This window comes from Oxyura jamaicensis, chromosome 6, assembly GCF_011077185.1.
Source record: "Oxyura jamaicensis isolate SHBP4307 breed ruddy duck chromosome 6, BPBGC_Ojam_1.0, whole genome shotgun sequence".
NCBI lineage: Eukaryota > Metazoa > Chordata > Aves > Anseriformes > Anatidae > Oxyura > Oxyura jamaicensis.
Genome location: NC_048898.1, coordinates 11,009,371 through 11,029,411, shown reverse-complemented (window position 1 = coordinate 11,029,411; position 20,041 = coordinate 11,009,371). Strand labels below are relative to the sequence as shown.

The window sequence follows — 20,041 nt, the reverse complement described above, 5'->3', positions numbered from 1 at the left end:
TGCTATTCCAGCTGCTGTTTTAGAAACATTTTTCTGTTGTGAGCCTAGCAAGAAAAAGCGGGTTGTTCTTCAGAAAACTTAGAAGGTATGTGACAGAGCATTACACATCCAGCATTAGAAGGAATATATTGTACTTTGGGAACTTCAAGTTACAGCATGTGACCCATAGATGTTGCAGTAAAGTAGCTGCCAAAGTTCGTCTGGCAGATTTAGTAAGCAAATATCCCCACTAGTGAAATAGCGTCATTTTTCATACTGCATTTCTTTCCCCCTTGGGACCTGCTCAGGCCTCACACTGTCTCTAAATCATTAAATTAGGTCTTCCTTGATCGTCCAAAGGTCATGGTGCCTAATGTGTGTTAATGTGATGGAAGTGTCAGACACAATTAGTTTCAGTAGTAAAACATGGTTTTATAGCCCTAAATGCAATAGATTAAAATGCGCCGTAGAGTGCTGTAGTCAGGGAAATTTCTGCACTGTTAAGGCTTGATGAGGAAGTTCATGTCCTCTTTGGTACAAATGGGGAGAGCTGGAGGAGGCGGTATGACATGCTTCACCTCCATGATTGCTATTGCTCCTCGTTTGAGAGATTGTATATCAAATGGGCATAAAACCTCAGAATTCCACTTTTTCTCCCAGGCAATTGGGCTTTGTGCTGCTTGCATACTCCCCTTGCTGAAATATTTCTGCTGAAAAAATTCCAAGGCACATTTTAGGCATCAAAACATCTTTAATCTTGGTGCTGAGAAGGATGCATGCTGTCAGAGACGGAACTGTTTCTATGCAGCTTGCTACTGAAATTTCAAACTTCTGCCATGAAAAAATCAGCTATAAATAGCTCTGAATGATAGAAGTGGGTAACCTAAGATGGAGTAATAAAACTGACTGAATTGCCATGTTCTATGATCTGTCTAATAGAGTAAGATTTTACAATTAGCTGCTACAGTATCTGTTTCCTGTCTGCAAGTGTGGGGGGGGGGGGGGGGGGGGGGTTAGAAAAGAAAGGAAAGAAGCAGATAAGCCAGAGAGAGATGGATCAATTTTAACTGAAACTTCTGGTAGCTTTGCTGTTGAAAGATTTAAGGAAAAAAAAAAAAAAAAAAGACAAAACAAAAAAACAAGCCCAGCAACCACCCACATGCACAAGCCACTTTACATTTACAGGGTATCCTGAACTGTTGCAAATTTATACGATGCATCCACAGCAAGTACTTTCAGTAGCCAGGAAGCAAAACAATTTTCTTTTTCACCTATGAAAGTGATCCTTATGGGAAAACTATTGCCTTCTTAAGTGGCAATTCAGTGTTTTTAATAGTCCTGCATTATTCATGGAGAATCATCTCTCATGGGCTGTGGTTTGAGAAGGCAAAAAGAGGCTTCCTCTTTTCTGAGAAGGAAGTCACTGCACAAATCATTTTGTACAAAAGAGAAGTTGGCCAAATATGAAAACCTTGAATCAAAGCCTGCAAATCTGACAGTTAGTGGGAATAAGTGAGCAAAGCCCTCAAGTGGTTCAGTGCTGAGCATCATGCAGTTTTCAAGGGAGATCTGCTGAAATACACAGACACAAATATTAGGAGGCATATTTAATTCTGAGGCAAAGACATCAGAACAAGTGAGGAGTAATAGGCAGAAATCAGAAGACTGAGGCTGAAATGGTGAATGCCATAGTGGTCCCTTTGGGAGCAGGTAATCAAATGTATAAATATGAGCTCCAAGAGTGCTGATTAGGAGATGGAAGTGAAGAAATGATAGAAGCGAATATGTAATTTGAGAGTGAATGTCAAATTGAACTCGACTGCATAATTCAATACTGCCATGAATTGCAGTGCTCTAGTAAATAAATAGCAGACCTTGGTGTGGGAGCACTGCTCCACCAGGGGCGAATGTCACCTGGGAAACACCTGCTTCACTCTCTGTGCTTTTAAATCCAGTGCGTGTGGCTGTGGGAAACCTTGGCCCCTTAATTTGACTGCTAGTACTGGTAGGATATTTATCTCCAAACCATGTAGTCAACCACAATGCGTTTCTTCTGTTCTGTGGGTTTATTTATTTTTTTACACGGAGGTTGATATTAGGCACAAATGCTACATATGGAGGGCTTCTTTCTTTCATTCTTTCTTTTTATACATATAGATACTAGATTTGATTTTTTTTTTTTTTAAATGAAGAGACCTATGCAAATTGCAATAAATCCCTTAATCTACTAGAGTGCTTCTGCAAGTGAAGATCTCATTGGCTTTAATATGATAATTTGGGGATTTAAAGTTAAATATATGCATAAGTGATTTGCAAAATCAAGGCCATATTAAAGATGTTATCTGAACTGATTTGTTGTTAGAGTGATTTCATTTCTGTACTTCCCCCCATAATGTGTTTTAAGGTCTTTCATTTAAAACTGCAAATTGACCTAGTAATGAAGGGATCGCTGACTAGGGTAGAAAACATATTAAGAGAGAGCAGTCAGTTAGAGAAATCATCTGCTGCCCTTGAAAAGACAAGATATGGAAAGATAGTTTCTTGTTATTTTTAAGGCTGCTTGAAATAATTACTGCATTTTTTTATCACCTATTATTTAGGAAGGGAAAAGTTATGGGCAGTCCCTCCTGCATGTTTCCGTGGATTAGAATTTACTTCCTACCGAGTCAGCATATGCTCTTATCACCCCTCTTTTTCTAGGCAGAGAAGTCAAGGCATGGGACGTGTATACAGCTTGGTCAAGCCCTGGGTGGTTCCACAAGCGGGCTGGGGAATGCCTCCTGCTGCCTGAGTCTGGCCTAAGCGCAACCAGCCCAGCAGACTCTCCAAAGTTTCTGTCAGAAAATCCTCACTAAACCCAAGTCATTTGGTGCCAGATCCATTCTGAGCTGTTCTCTGCAGTTCATGGCTTTTGTTCTGCTGGGACTCAAAGACAGATCGTTACCTAGCAGGGACTAGTTCTGAGGGTTTGAGAGGACGTCCCAGCTGCGAACAGCTGGATGTGTAGCCCGTGCGATCAGAAACCTGATAGAAGGAGATGGCTGACATCAGGAAACTGGCTTAAAATTGTCATTGTATTGTTTTTTCATCCCAAATCATTTGTCCCAGAAAAAGTGTATTAAAACACATGAATGACATTCTAAAACTGATGCAGGAAAAGTCTGCTAGGCAAAAATGATATACTATGTGCTAACAATATTTTGCATAGCAGTTATAAATGTCATCCTGTTTTGGGGATTGATACCCTTTTCTAAAGTTCTTTACTGGTTAGTGTTTTAAATAATTTTATATGCACAAGGTGAAATCTCAGCTCTATTGAGTCACTTTGTGAAACACCCCAGCAGAGTCCTCTTCTCGGTTTAAAGAACAGCTTCCTGAAGCTTTGTGCCTCCTCTTTGTGTTTGTGCTGTGGGACGATTTGTTTCATCGGGAAATAAGAGTTTGTTAGATTTGTTCGTGGCATTTTTTGATCTTAAATAATGGTTTACTTCCAAATCCACAGCCTATTTCTAAGAGGCCTGTGAGAAGTAAATGAAAAAGTAAAGTCTGTAGGCTGAAAGGTTATCATGTAGGAGTCCAGTTTAACTGGAGCACTTTAAGGAATATTTAAAAAGAATCTGACATCTATTTGCTTAAAGCCCTCACTTTGTTCTTGCAGCTTCCTACAAAATGGGTTCCTTCATCTTTTTGAATTTAGTGTGAACTGCACAGAAAAAACTTGTCTGATGGTGCTTTCCCTTACAGAAACCTTTCCTAGCAGTGGTTCATCGTTCTGAAAGTACTGTTTGTTTCCACTCCCAGGATGCAGGCTGGCCTCAGTAACGCTCAAAGCTTGGCTAAGTTCTGTTCCAAACCACAAAAAAGCTTTCTAGGAATTCTGCCCAGATTTTCTGAAAGATACTCTAGTGTCTGTGTTCCTATCTTGAGTTTCATCTTTCAGTGATGAAAGTCAAATTCAAATAACCTTGCTTGATCTGGAGTTCAGAGGTAAGGTTTGTTGTTCTGTGTCTCCAAATAGGATGTTATTTTTGCTACTAGGTTTCTTTGCACTTTACCAGTTGTTCATATAGTACAGCAGAATGAGTTTTCTTTTTGTAACCTCTCCATACCCCTCACAAGTGCATGCTGCACAGCAATATTATTCCTTTTATTTCTTGCAAGGAATTCGGATTGTAAAGGGGAACTTAAAACTGCAAGGGAAAAGCAAGCTGGAGCTTTGAGTGAGGCACAGCAAGGATTTTTATGTCTTCTCCTCTCAGGGCTGCGTTTTGGCACTCTGACTCTTGGCCGGCATATGTCCCTGTTCAGCAGAAGGAGTCATTCAAGCAATCTGTGCTAAGACTTGTCAAAGTCTAAATTAAAATGCAGCTATCTTATCCTGTTTTTGTGCTAGGTTTTTACGGTGCTTTTCCTGCTTGTAAACTTGAGAAGGAAAAAAAATGTTTTGGTGATAATTGGGATTATTGATTATTTATCTTATTTTATATCTATGAAATGAACATTTTGTATCATTTGTCTCTCAAGAGAAAAAGATGGTGATAAGATGATTTCCACCAAAGGAGAGTCCCTCTAGCATAATTGTCTTATGAGACGATGTAAGTGTACTTCTCTTTTTAATTAGTTGCATTTGTGATCATAATTTGGTATGTCTCTCTTAATCCACTGAATCTCCACAGAATGATATGACTGCTGTCCCATGGCTCCCAGCTACATTGCATTTTATTATAATCACCTTCATTATAAGAAAACCTCTTAATTATGCTCAAAACACTTTGAAGTTGAGAGCAGTGCTGTAATGAGTTGAAATGTATAGATGGCATTTTCCCCGCTGAAAAGAAAACGTACAAGGCAGTACATAGAGTGCTATGTAACTCGAAGAGTGTGCTTGTATCAGGGAGCAGAAAAGTTGACTAGAATTCAGATCCCATAAATTAAATTCCCTGTGCTGCAGCTGACTAGCCACGCAACTGTAGGGAATACCCTTATTCTTTTTGTACATTTCCCCCTTTGATAAAATAAGAATAATGCGACTGCAGAGAGGCTCAGTGATGCTTAAATCTTATTTTCACAAAGTGGTTGGGGATCCTCTAAGGAAGAGTGGGTATAAATGTAATTATTTATTATTTCATCATTTTAATCTTTTGAAGTGCATGAGTGTTGCTAGATTCTGTCAGCTTGGATGCATACAGCTGTAGTGAAATTACAGAGAGGTTTTCCTAAATAGCAACAACTTTTATTTTGTGAGTCTGCAATGCCAAGGGAGCTAGGCAAAATGTAGGGCGGCAGGTGTAGTGATAGGTATCACTGGAGTGTGATTGTCAAACCTTGTCCCTGAAGAGGGATTCACAGCTCTTCAAAGAGCTTTAGGAATGGATTTAGCAGGCTGGTATGCTTTGTTCGCCTCCTTGCTTATGTTTATTTTTTTAGGTGTTTTTATATACAAGGATTGGTGTTTAACTCTTAAATGCACTTTGGGTTATGTTTTTTTTTAGCTTTAAAATAATTATATGAAAACAAGCATTGTACTTGTTGGTTGGGAGCAGGAGAGAGGGAAACTGAGTGCTAAGAAACGTTGTCAATAAATATTTGTGAGCTGTTACAAAGATGACTGTTAGAAAATTCTCAGATGAGCGTAGCAAGAAGTGCTCCCTGTTGTTCAGAGGATTGCAACTCTTTAAAAGCACTCTGGCCTCACAAAGTAGCCATAGTAGCCAATACTGACAGATGGTATTAAAGACACGGGCAGGGAACCAGCACAGTTTTGATCCTTTACTCCCATTACAGGCTCTTTCAGTGCATGCCTCGTGGGTTAATTACTTGAGCTCTCACAGAAGGAATCCTGGCTTCTGCTGTAGCAGCTTGTCGCAAGACATGGTAAGAAATCGCACATGATTTTGAGGCTTGTAGCCTGTGAATGTGTGTCACCCTGGAAACCGTTTGCACCTGCAAGCATGAGTCATAAGAGCTGAGGAATTGCGGGGTGAGTTTCATAGTCTTTTCTGAGCATTGGAAATTGTTCGTCGACAAAGACACATAGAACAGAAGAGCTCTATTTTTGATGTTCCAGGTGGGCATGACCAAAGCACCTCCATGGTTCACCCCTGTCCCACTGCACTGCACCTGCACACCAGCTAAAAGCCTGCCTCCTTTATTTAACTTCAGCTGTTTTAGGTGGTGACTGTTATATCTGTACTTGATATTTAAGAAAACAAGACGTAACTTGTCAGCACCTACAGCATTTCATTTTGGGGGTTGTCAGATACTTGCGTAGAACACACAAAGAAATACCTTTTTTGTAGTTTAAGAAATGAACTTGTCAGACGTAAAGCCTATCTTAAAATTCAGACACAGAGTTCAGGGAGCTTGCTGATAAGCTGGCATTTTGTTCTGCAGATATCACTCTAATAAGAATGGCATTTGTCCTCTTACAAAAACTGTTGTGATTTGAGGAGCAGGAGCTTATTATAAATTGGATAGCTTCAGTGGCTTTAGAGGGGAGCTGACAATTAAAACCAGCTGAGGATCTGTTCTTAAAAGTTTTACCAATGAGATATTGCTGTTTTGTAGCACCTTTCATCCCTGTATCTCGCAGTGATTTGCAAACATTAATTAAGTCTCACAGCACCCCTCTGATGTATATAAGTGTTGTTAGTCTTAGAGATGTGTGAAATATTCATGACAAAATTGGAGGCATTGTGAGTTTACCCCTCTTGCAGGCTCAAGGATATTAAAGAAATGCAAAGTTATTTGAGATTATCTGCATCAGAGAATTTCTTTCTTTTTCACTCTTTGCATATAGATGTTCACAACCAAAGCGTCTATGATGTATGTATAGCCTTCTTGTAATTGTTCCACTTTCAACAGGAGTGTTTACAGTTCTTTCACATAGTTGTTGCATTTTAGTTCTTCATATTTCCTAATTAGCTGGATCTAAATGTGTCCACTACTAAAAAAAGAATTTCAGGTGAGTGACTCCCTGTCCACTCAAAAAACCTGCAACTTTATGTAGAATTTATTTGGGCAAAGATATATTATGAACCTGTAACGGGATGAAGAAAGCTGTAGAGCAGGAGGTAGAGGTACCATTCTACTGAAAGACTACGAACAGCCTGCTGGAAATGAGTTGCAGATTTCCTTGGTCAGAACATCATACGCTAGCCGAAGGCATATCTGAAGGAGGGAATGGTCCTATGCCATGGTGCTAGGTCTAGAGATGAGCTCAGACTTATCCACTGGGTGCTTCAGGATTCTGGCTGGAACCTGTGTCTGTAATGCTCTACATGACAAACGAGTGCCATTTTCCCATCCTGGAAGGGTCCAGTGGTTTTGCTGAGGGTCTATCAGGAATGACATCAGAGTTCATATTACAGACCTTGAGAAGTGCTGCAGGACTCTTGTGCTGAGTCACCCTGGTTACCTGCCCAAGTGCAAACCTTAGTTCTACAAAGGAAAATAAAAGGCAGGAAAAAAGGGTGGATGGTTCTCTAAAGAGGAGGAGAACCAAACTATGAAGCATTGCTTTGTGTGTGAAAAGAGAAAGAGCAAGGTGGGGTGTTTTGCCAGTCTCACTGCATTCTGGGGGAAGTGTGAGACTGAAGCTTAAATCACTGCAACCTTTCAGCTCCCTGGTACATTTAAGAATATTATAAAGGCTGTCCCCTAAGCAAGTATTAGGCAGAGAGAAGCAAATCAAATATATTTTGCAGCTATTGACTTTAGACAGCAAAAAGGTGCAACACTTGACTTTCTAGTCGGGTCTGTGTGATAGACATAATGTTGTGTTGCACCATAACCAGAGGGGAAAAAAAAGGGAAAAAAGTAAGAGTGCTGTGTTTGTATCTAATCTAGTTAGGATCAGTTCCCTTTTTAGTTACTACTGTATTTTAAGAAGGCAATTTTTCAGCTCTCTGCTAATGTAATTTATCACCTGCATTCAGGGCTCTGACAAGATACTGGCCCTTGTGTTGTGCATAGTAATTGCTGCTGCCCTCTTCGGATTTGCACTCCGTGTTCTTGCTATAGCTGGAGTACTTCTGCTCCCAGCTCTTCTTTTCTGGCAAGGATATTTTAATGAAGCAAAAGCGTCAGGTTCTCATCACAAGCAATATACACAGTCTGTGATTTTTCTTTTTATAAAGTGAGGCATGTAGAGACTTGGTATAAAGTGTATTACATCCTCAAAATGAAAAACGTACATTTGATATATTGTCCGGTTTGAGGAATAACATGTAATAGTGTAATTCTTTAGGGACCTGGTACAAAAGAGTTGGCAATCAGTTCTGTGATTAAAACCTGCTGACCTACCAGTGACTGCTGGATGCATAATTAAGGCAGATTCTTTACAGACTTTTGTTTATGCAGGGTGATTACAAATAATCAGTATTTAAGCGGTTCCTTTACATGACACATCATTACAGGCTCCTCAGCTCTTTCATGACCTAAAGGGGAGGGTATAGCACCAATGTAGTTTGGGCATAACTAGAGTCCTAAATTCAACTTCTCAACCTGAGAATCTCAATCTAGTTATACAAGTTTCAATATTTACCAACTGTAATTTCCAGTTACAGTTAATTCCAAGAGGTCTGAAAATTAAAACACAGCTCAGTTTTGATAGCAAAGTAAAAGCAATTATCAAGAGTAGGTGTAGGTATCAGCTATCCTTTTGGCTCTGGGAATTGCCATTACAATAATCTCAGAGCGACTTTGTCTCATTGTCACCCGGGCAAGTTCCATGTTGCAGAAATTAAATTGGAAAAGAATACTCATGCAAAATATTACATACAAGGAGTTGTATACAGAACAGTTCTTCACCTGAATATTTCTGTTTCTGAGAAATAAATGTAGATTCTTACATCTTTGTAGAAGAGAAAGCACATTTTTTTCTGGATCCCATGGGTGATGGATAATGAAAATTCTCTTAGATTTTTACCACCTCAGATAATCACGTATACACAGAGAATTTACAACCTCTCTGCTTATTGCTGAAAGTGAAGTTCTCATGTTAGTACAACAGAGATCCAGAAATAATTGCAGTCTCATCATGAATATGAACATCCAGCTGGGATTTAAAATCTCAGTGATGGAGCTCAAAGGGTAATGCATTAAAGCTGAATTCTCATTAGTGAATCGAACCTCCACATTGTGGTAGGTACAAAATGTCTATGCTAGCTGGAAATTAAGGGAGTGAGAGAAGAAAGAAAGAAGCAAAGCTTCTGAGGACGTGGCAAGAAAAATTATAAATGTGTTTGTTCAGGAAGATATTTTAATGAAGTCCCTAATACCGTAGTCACAACAAATCATTTTCCTGCAGCTTGGACAATCAAGGTTAGAATTATTCTATTCTCATCTCTGTCTTATGAATTGGATGGCCTAGCTACAGATGTTGGCCTGAAGACAGGTCTGTTCCATAGGATCTTCTAGTCTTCTGATATTAATCAGCTCTGTGCTGCAATGGGAACAAAATTGTGCACAGATTTTGCATATTTTTTTTTCCTAAACAAGCATTTTGTTTGAATTTCTTCTGACAGATGAGTCAGCAGAACTAGGCCCACAAATATCTTCCTAATTAAAATGTTGGAAAAATGGATATATTCCCATGAAGCAGGTATACGTGTATATGCCAGCCTTCATAGTATATTGTGAATGGTTTGAAGACCACCTTCTTTATCAGTGCATTCACTTCATCCATCTGTGTTGTCAGCTAGGGCCACTGACTTCCGTGAACTTAGTTTGAAGTAATTGCTCTCTTGATAACTGCAGCCATTCTTCACTGTCTGACAAGGCAGTCAAAATTGACAGCTTGGCCATCTATAGGAGGAGGAAGCAAAAAAAAAAAAAAAAAAAAAAAAAAAAAAAAGAGAAGTGGCAGGCCCCTGGAAGTCTGTCCTGTATTCAGAACAGCTCAGGAACAAGTAGAAAAAGAAGTATTTGGTCCTCAGAACACATAACATACATTTGAGATTTCACATCTGGAAAGGACAGCATTCAGGTCTGCAGGCCTGCCCTCTGCTGATTTTGTCATCAAGCCCCATTCTAACAGTTGCACGGGGCCAGTTCATCTGCACATTGTTATTTTGCTATGTTTGGTTGTTTCTTGCTTCCTTCCCACAGATAGTGCAGACTGGCTGCTTTGTTTGTGCAGAAAAAAGTATCAGGTCACAAAAGATCAAATTTTCAGGTGAAAATTCAGTGTTTTAAATCTCTAATTCGTTATGTCCCTGAATAGAAATATAAGATTTTAACAGATTTCCGAACAAGGTGGCCAAGATATGTAAGCTTGAAATGCATATATCTGAACTTTTCTGTGGACCTTAGATTTGATATGATTCAATTCTAGTTAGATTCAATTTCTGTATTTAAACAACAACAACCACTTGTTAATGACAGGGCATTGGCAAAACTGTTTTGCTACTTCATTCCTCGGTACCTGTGAATTTCATTGAGAAAGTATATATTAACTGTCCCTTCCTTTTGCATGCCTGTTGGATTTTTTATTTATTTATTTACTTTTGTTAACTTCCACAGCCCGAATTTCTGCAGAGTCAAATCCATTTGCAGTTGATGTGAAGACATTTGGCTCCTAAGATATTTGATTCAGCACCTTCTGACCCTAGGGTGCGTATCATCTTAAATTAATGAAACTGAAAACATTAAAGTCACAAGTTGAGGAAAGAAGTGACCCAGTTGTGGAGGGTCTTATATGCATTTGCTGTGTTATCTTAGAGAGTTACCATGAATGCAAATGATCTCCAAGCAAAAACAGAGAAAAAAGATTTGATTTTGTAACTCAGTAGCTACTAATTAAAAAGGGGAAGGTTTTCTATCTCAATAGTAACTGGGGAAATGAAGGAATCCAAACATTTGTGCTTGAAATAGCAAGTCTAGTAAGCTGGGTCAGAATTGATATCTGTGCATTGATCACAATGGACAGTCTGTTATTGGTCTGTATTGATGCGTGACTAAGAGTGTCTTTTAGAGACAAGTGAAAAGAACACATACAGTTAATCTTTTGGTGTTACTGTGCAATTCATCTTCAGATCACAGCTGTTAAGAGTGGAAAACCTTGCCTCAAAATCACGTTCAGTGGTGTTGCCCTTAGACAAGGCACAAACGTAGTACTACTGAAGTCCAACCCTTTTAATCACTGACGTCCTCTGTCATGATACCCTGTCTTAAACTAAAAGCACTTTGTTATAAAGTTGCCTTACTATACATTGGGACAGTGGAATTTTTTAAAAGTTATTCTAATGTAAAATAAAGGTTGTATCTCCAATTTCCTTATGATTAGGACTGTGGAGGAATGTTTGGATCCCCGTCTTTCCAGAATGGACAACTCCTTCCTACAGGAATGCAGGTAAGTAATTCAATCATCATTGTACTTTTTTTTTGTTCAATTAATAATTTGTCCATAAATCAGGTTCTGATGTCTTGCAACATTGTCTTTCATATATAGTGTTAGACCCAGAAACTGATGGGTAACTGAGGATTGTACAGCACATGTTGCAAAAGTATTGTTGCTTTGATAACAGTGGCATTGTTGTTTTCACCCTGTCTTGTAAAATTATCTTTGAAGTTACAGTTGGTGCTATATAGTGTTATTGAAAACAGTTGATAAATATTTTTTTTTTTAACACTACACACGTAATGCATTGCATGTCATTCTGATATCTTAGAAGAATTTAAGGAAGAGTATCATCTTCCTTTTACTGAAGAAACTTAAACTGGGTGCCAACTTGGTTATATGGAAAAGAATAGTACTGGGCTGTACTGCTGTATCTAGTGTAGTCTTGGCTAGATCGCATCGCAGGGGAAAGAAGTTGATATATTTTGATTGGAAGCTTGTGTCTCTGAACAAGATTTTGATTGTGGGTAAAGTGATACAAAATTAGTTAAGTGCAGTTGCTCTGAACTTTATCAGCATGAATGAGATGCAGATCTGGCCCAGAGCCAGACAAACGTCCCAGACCTGCTTGCTTCCTCTTCAGCGTGATGCTGCTCTCTCGTTTTTGATGAATGTATTCTGCAGTAAACTCCCTCCTTCAGAGACATCATTTCTGAGCTGTCCTTTATGAAGTGCAAAGGCATTCTCCCTGTCTTGTTATCTATGTCCCATTCATAGCACATAAAATTATGACATTTTATTCTTTATGTAAATGTATTATAGAGAAGTAAAGCAAATAAAAAGTAATGAGAAGATGAGCTTTGATGGTACAGTAGAGGGAATGCAGGATTTCAGTGAAACAAGTGACAGCCAATAACACTGCCCTGTTTTATCATTTTGAACACATTTCACATTTCATTCTAGTGCTCTGTATTAATTCACATAATATGCCTGTTGATAACAGGTTTATTTAAAACTCATTAAAAGTTATAGAAAAATGAGATTTGCATAGAAAATATGTACTTTGAACGTTCTGAATTTTCCCCCTCCCTCCTTCTTGCAGCCCTCCACAAAAACAGCAAAAGGTTGATATGGCAGGCTTTAATCAAATTCAGCTGGCATTGCCTGTCTGTATTTCAGAAAAATCTTCACATAAAGGAGGCAGGCACCCAGGCCTGCCAGACTCACAGAGGCTGCGAGCCAAAGGCAGCTCTATCTGCCACTCATGGGAATTGGGAACCACTTAAAAGTGCTGCAGCGTGGGGGCGAGGCCGCGTGGTCCAGTGATTCTTATTTCTGAGCAGGTGAGAACCTTGCATTTTGTTGCAGGTGCCAGGCTGAGAGCCCAGGCAGGAGCACAGGCGGCTGCCAGTGTCTGTGCAGAGCAGTGCTGCCCCGCTCCTCCAGTGCCCCAGTGCATTTGTGGGTCCCCTCCAGCAGTAGGAATATAGCTTTTTCCTCCTGCTCATTTAGTTCTTGGCTGTATTCCTGAATCTGCCCACATGGAGGCATATGAGCAGCAGTTGTTAGGAATTCAGGGATATGCAAACCTGACCATTTGAAACTGGGGGGAAACTGTGTATAAACCATCAAGTCCATTGGTAGCGACTAAATATCTAACAGCCTTTCCCTTACAGCTGCCATACAGTAAATCTTCCACCACTCGTTACTCTATTTACACTCTAGTATGTATTTTTAAGCCATAGTATGAAGCCTTCATAGATGACATCTAGTCAGATGTCACTCTAATGTGTAAATCTAATGTGCTGTAACATCTTTAACCCACTTACCTTATCCTGTGCATCACAATCGCAACACTTTATGGATTTTCAGTGACAGAATATGAAGCAATGGTTGCTACAGGAACTGCTGCAGTTGTAAGCAAGCAGCCACATAGCTGTTGCTGTACCATGCAAGAGCAGACCCACAGCTCTGGGAGGGAAGAGTCCTGTTGTCCCCGCAGTCGAGACAGTGGCAGTCCATTAGCTTTCTAACTACACCCGCTTGTAATTTTGGGAGTAATCTTGCAGTGTGCTTTCTGGAGGTCAAAGTATTAAATGTTTTCAGCTGCCTGCGAGGAAGAAATATGCTTTGCTTTTGAGATGACTAGATAGAAAGTTGTTAGCTCTCTGCTGACAGCAGAGGTGTTTCGAGTACGTAGTCTGCAGACTAATCGGTATGGAGCTCTGGGACCTTTCTGTAGGTCAGCTGTAAAAAGTCAGGCTTATTAAGGAGCACAGAGAAGTACATTTCACATGCTTTGAATCCAGTTATTGACATCAGTATTTCACTGCATTACAAAGCAAGCTAGTCTTGGTCTGTTGACATTTAACAAGGTAGACATCTTCCACGGGCTAAAGGAGAGGTCATTGTGAGACAGCCATGTGTTGTGCACATTCCCACTTCTTCCTGGGAAACAGTTTTCTTTCCTTTTTTCTCCATTTCCATAACTTGGAGATGATCACAGCTCCCTCTGTGCTCCTGCCTCCACCCTTTGTGGGTACCTGCTGGGGAGCTGAAGCAGCGCGGCTGAGCTGTGCTGGGGATTCTTCATCCATCTGGGACATCTTCTTGAGTTGTTGTGAGGAGGAAGCAGTTCCTTGCCATTTTGGAGGGGAGGCCCTCTATTTCACTTCATTTTCCTCAGTACCACGCTTAACTGGAAGAAGAAATGAAGCAATCCTCAGCTCTTTACTCCCTTCCAGCAGTCCAAAACACCCGAGTGAGAAGCTTATGATTTTAGGGGAGAACAAAGCTGGGAAGGTGTGGTGGTTTTACCGTGCTAGGCAGTTGAACACCACAACCGCTCTCTCACTCCCCCTCCTCAGATGAGGAGGGGAAAAAGTAAAGGAAAGAACAACTCACGGGTTGAGATAAGGATGATTTAATTAAAAAGGGGAAATATATATATATATATATATAATTAAGGAAATATTATTATTAATTAAACAATTCAACTAAAGGGAAAAAAGGGAAAGGGGAAAAGGGAGGGGGAAAGGGAATAACTAAACAAAACAAGTAAAGGCTATGTGGAAGTGCAGAGGAAAGAAATTACTCTCTACTTCCCACAAATGAGCGATGCTTGACCACGTCCTTGAAGCAGGGCCTCAACGCACGTAGCCAGTGTTCGGGAGGAGGACAGACGTTTTCGCAACAAGAGCCCACCCCTCCCCTCTTCTTCCTTTTTCCACCTTTTATTGCTGAGTGTGACATCATATGGTATGGAATATCCCTTTGGTTGGTTTAGGTCAGCTGCCCTGCTGATGTTTCTTTCTCACTTTTTGCCCACCCCCTAGGAGGGTCAGAGAGAGTCCTGATGCTGTGCCAGCACTTCTCAGCAGCAGACACAACACCGGTGTGATACCACTGCTGTCCTAGCTACAAGTGCAGAGCGCAGCACTGTATGGGCTGCTGCAGGGAAAGTTAACATCCCAGCCAGACCCAGTACAGAAGGACAGGAGTGGAATGGGGGATATAGAATTATTTTTCCATCAGTAATTCATGCAAGTGTTTCAAGGCACACACCAACTCTATTGGTATGTTGCAGTGTTAACCAATTTCCCTGCTCTTATCTTTTTACAAATACAAACAAATTGTACAGTCTAGGTACAACCAGTTTATAAGAGTTACTTTTTTTCACTGCTTTGTGTGTGATGAAGAAACTGATGAATTAAGAGGCATATTTGGTTGTTTGTTTTATTTTATTTTTTCAAGGGAAAAAAAGTATTCTTTAAACAGTATAATAAGAAGGTGAACTAGTCGTGAAAAAAGAAAACAAAGGTATTGCACAGGTAGGACTGAAACAGCCACTGTAGTGCAAGCTAAACTTAGCAGTCCTAGAAAGTAGGGGTAGTGAACCAAAGTTAATAAAAGGTCAAGACTGGTGGTATTTTACTGAATTCCTTCCATGTGATAGTGTTTAAGAACAGGCACTGAATGTCTAAGGAAAGAACTCAGACAGCTTAATAATTTAAAGTATATTCCTCGATAAAAGACTTCAGCAGAAAAACTGGGTGGATCTCAGTCAGCCAATTGTTCCTGTGTAGTTGCTTTGGAATATTTCCATACTATTTGCGTCTTTATAATGTGTTAGGATGTAACAATGGTGATTTATCTTTGTTGTGCAAGCTGTCTGCCAATTTTATTTCATGAAGCTCTTTTAATTATCTGCTCAGTAGAATAAAAGACAAATTAAGAATCATAAGGGAATAGCAGATACTTTTGAAATTAGATTGCTTTCACTTCTACAATCTCTGACCCACTGTCTATCTTATGAGGTAAAGCAATTGGGTAAATGCTAATGTACAAGTGAGGGAATGGAAAAGACTGATATACACATCTATTAAATGACTGAGGATTCTGAATTACTTTCTCAATCACGTTTTTTCATGTTAATAGCATGTTTCAACTCTTGAAGTCAACACTGTGCAATAAGTCTTATAGAATCATCAGCATTTTAAAATGAATATGTTAGAGGATGTGTATCGTCTTTTTAATATAGCATAAGATAGATCTTTTGGGTACTGTTTGCTACTATTTTTTTTTTTCTCATGTTAAGTTATTCATTTAGCTTTTAGCTCTGAAGAACCCCATTATAAGTTAATTGGCACAGAGCACAGCTGCCATTCATATCTTCTAGTGTGCTTTAAATTATTCCTTTATTCAGGTTGTACGGCTTGTGCAAAAATACTGTACAGGTGCAAGTGTGGAGATTTGCTAGGCAAAGAGCCCTTTGAACTAAAAGGAAGGAAGAAAGAGACAATATATCAAGGAGAGACTGTACAAGGTGGCTGAGAAAAGGAGCTTAAAGGAAAGGTGGGCTGCTGAGGTTTGATAAGACCAGGAGTCAGCCTTTGGGAGCCAGTGATAATATAGGAGATGAGTTGGAGTGGGTGGAAGTGATGATGATGTGGAGGAAGAGAGAAAGGTTTCAAAGATCCTTTGTCCTAGGACACCGATGAAGCCACTTTCTTTCTTCCAAAGAAATACAACAGCTGGGACTGGGATAGGGATCCCTGAAGAATCATAGTCTGTTCTTCGGAGAGAAAAGATGATGAGTCATGATAATAAATTCAACAGAAAGAAATGTTCTTGCCCAAAATTTACAGGAAGGTATAGCTTATCAGGTTCATTCTGTGAATGACCAAGTATACCCACAAAGTATCCAGCAAATAGACCAAAACTGTCAGTCCTAAAATCAAAATTGCTAGCAACTCTTCAGAGGAATTAGGTAGCTTGTACACGTGCCTCAAGCAGCCTTGTAAAGCCATAAGTGCAGGGTAGAGGTGATGTATTTTTAATGAGAATTAAAATATTAATAAATAGCAGCTGAGCTAGATGGAGACAGAAAACTGCTTTTGGCTGGCTAGATAGGCAGGTTAAAAGCCCAGACTGCTGTACAGTGTCAGCATGGATGTCATTCACGGGTGGTAGTGTAATCCATGCACATGCAGGTGGCTAAAAACAGGCTTCTAAGTCACTGATGGACCTTTTTGTCTGACATCAGATTCCTCCATCTTTTTTCTGTGTTGAGTTGATTTATAACTTTTTGACGTCAAGCCCAGCAGTGTGTGTTTTATGTGCTTTGAGTGGGTGTGCCAGTAAATTTGCTAACCACGTTTGTGTCAAACTTTTGTTCTTAGTTTAGTAATGTCTTGTGGAGGATGCAAGTTTTGGATGGTAGGGTACATCAAGAAATCTTTCATTTCACTTTGCTTTTAAGCAAGAGATATATTTTGCTTTTTAAGTCAACTGTGTAGGATTTTTGCTTTTTTATGTGTCATTCACTACAGAAGTTTTCACTGCTTTGAAAGTGAGTCAGTTTTTGAACTTGAAAATGCACACAATTTTGGTATGGATTTTCATGACATTGTACTACCTTGCTACGAAACATCTTAACTTGAATGTTCCTTTTAAATATGGAATAATTTTTCTGAGCATTAATTTCCATTCATGGTGAAGACTGAGATTGGGACAGAGGTCTGAAAATACTAGGCAGATAGTGGCTTGGTCACAGGTTACGATAATTGATTTCCAGGTCACCACATCATAGAGTGACAGAATGGTTGAGGCTGGGAGGGACCTTTGGAGGCCATCTGGTCCAGCCCTCCTTCCTGCTCAGGCATTTTGAAGGATTTTGAAGATCTCCAAGGATCTCCATCAACTCCACACCTTCTGTGGGCAACCTGTGCCAGCACTCTGTCACCCACTTAGCACAGAAGTGCTTCCTGGTGTTCAGAGGGAATCTTCTGTCTTCCAGTTTGTGCCCATTCCCGCTACTCCTGGCACTGGGCACCACTGAAAAGAGCCTGGCTTCATCATCTTTGCACTCCACCTTCAGGTATTTATAGACATGCCTAGACGCCCGTTAATTGTCACTTACGGGCCTGCCTTGACTGTCAGAGGAAATAACAGTCTTTATTTGCTCTGATTTACCAGAGGATTAATCAGTCAAGAGGATATAACTGACCACCAGCATTAAAATAAGGACCACATCTCCCAGAAATGATTTCTTGTGACATGAAAAGGGTGGAAAAGAACAGGGAGCCGCTTAGCCAGATGTTGGTGAGTGACTAAAGCCAGACATACGTAACTGCAAACTGAGCATTCATTTGGGCAAAAAAGACTAAAAGTAGACTCGGCCTATTTGCAACAAAAATAATGTTCAAAATAAATTTAGAACTTTTTATTTTTTATTTATTAGAAAAAAAATGTGGAATGACTATTGTGCATAGTGTCAGTTGGTCCTTTTTGCTGATAAAGACCTTGTTAGATCATATTCATAATCTTGGCAAGTGTTTCCTTAACCCACAGCTTTATTTGTCCATTTCTGTTTCTCACAGATGCATTTTTCACCTCTCTTCCTTTTCTCCAGTAATTCGCGTGTCATATGAGGTTTCTTTTTCCCTGTTTTTATTGCTGCAGTTTCACTGTATCAGTATTTACCTCATATAAGAGAGGAATGAGTCTTGATATCCATATGATTTTTTCATAAACTCCAGTCAGTGTTTGAAATTTATCAGCAAATCACTGCTGTTAATCAAAACAATTAAACCAGGTACATTTGTTTTGTTTTTAATATTTAAGGCCAATTTTGAGAGCTGGCAATCTGATCAAGTAAATGCAAACTCCTTTATCCAAAAAATGTGAAAATCTCCTTCATAATTCTTCAAAATTTCTGATTGCCAAATAAATAAAATAAATAAAAACCTCCATGAAAACTTACAGTTGCAAAAAGAGAATGTAAATTATAAATAAAAATAAATTCAGAAAAAATTAAGAGAAAGTTGTTTGGACCCTTGTGTGTTCTTTCAGTTTTGCCTGAGGATTACTTTGAATTGTTGGCTAATTAGATAACATTAGGAAGACTCCAGGTAAGGCATAAATCTCAGTGATACAAGTAGTTTAGAAAGAAAATACAGATGTGACCTGGGTTTGCTGCTGCAGCACAGATCTAAATAGCTGTGTCTGTCTTTGTCAGTACAACTAAGAAGGAATTCAGGAAGCCATGCCTGTGCATTTAAGGAGATTGTTTTCATTTTGCTGCTACATAAATAAATCAATATCTGCTATTGATTAACAGTTTAATTCTTCTGTTGCTATGCTATAGCATAGATGGAGCTCACTAGCTGGTAGTAGTATGGCTGTGTGTTTTTTTATGAGTGAATTTCAAACAAATTCTTTTATAACTCTATCAAAAAGTTTAAGTGTATAGATTGATAGATGAGAGATGAAGTATTTTTGTTACTTTTTTTTCTTTTAAAGTCAGTAAACGGGGCTGTGCTAAGACCAAACAATTTTGCAGTGTCAAGCAGAACGAAGGAACTGAAACTTGCTCTCTTGTTTTGTTTTGTGGGTTAAAACACCCTTCTGCCACTGGACACCAGAAAGTCCTTTCTTACATCCCAATTTGTCTAAACACACCCACTTTATTTGTATATTCAGGGATATTCTTGAATGATCTCTGAGGATACTAATGGTGTATGTATAAGCAAAGAACTATGCTGATAATATTGCCTGTATTATGGAGATAAAGCTTTTCTAAATGAAACCATGCTAAGAAAGTTTAAAATTCACTTTTGTGATGATTTTAATTAATCAGGGTGGTCTTGATGTTGTTATTATCTCCAGAATAAATGGTATTAAACCAATGTAAACAGGATCTGAACATTACTGAGATGGCTTTGTAATTTAATAGGCAATGCATGTATAATTGAACCCCAACTTTCTGCTACATTTATTTGTTAGATGTCACTGTTAAATGGATTTTTACAAGGTTATTTTTACTTTAATTAGTACAGCCTAATTTAGGTATATATTTAAAAAAAGAAAAAAGGTGTACATGTATTTTAGTCTGTGTTTCTAAAATTCAGATGAAATGTATGTTTAAATAAGCAAGTAGTAAGAGAGAAGGTCCTTCAGTAAAACTCAGCACAGAAACATGCAGGTCTGACCAAACAGCAGCTGGTTTGAATGGTTTTAGTGTTTAGGATAACCAGCGTCTTCTGAAATGAAAGCTAGAGTACCATTTTTGTATTAATAGTAACGTAAATTCACCATTTAAATTTCTTTTTTTAAAAAGGCCTAAAATTGTAGTTGAGGATTATCATAGCACAACAGGAAGGCGGGCTGTCCATGTGATTGACTGAAGAATCGCTGGTGGGTTGCCTTGTGTCAAGTGAA

At 39.1% G+C, this 20,041-nt stretch overlaps 1 long non-coding RNA gene across 6 annotated transcripts in view; it reads left to right on the top strand.

Annotated features, from left to right (window-relative positions):
* The window catches only part of LOC118169110, a 177,645-nt gene that overhangs the window by 139,351 nt on the left and 18,253 nt on the right, over positions 1 to 20,041 (top strand). For 3 of the 6 annotated variants that reach the window (XR_004751926.1, XR_004751925.1, XR_004751923.1), the window contains exons 2-3: positions 5,764 to 5,959; positions 11,267 to 11,332. This is a non-coding gene — a long non-coding RNA (uncharacterized LOC118169110). Of the gene's footprint in view, positions 1 to 40; positions 86 to 639; positions 854 to 5,763; positions 5,960 to 11,266; positions 11,333 to 17,796; positions 17,924 to 20,041 lie in introns of those variants that run through there. The other 3 variants (XR_004751924.1, XR_004751928.1, XR_004751927.1) reach the window with 3 other exon arrangements.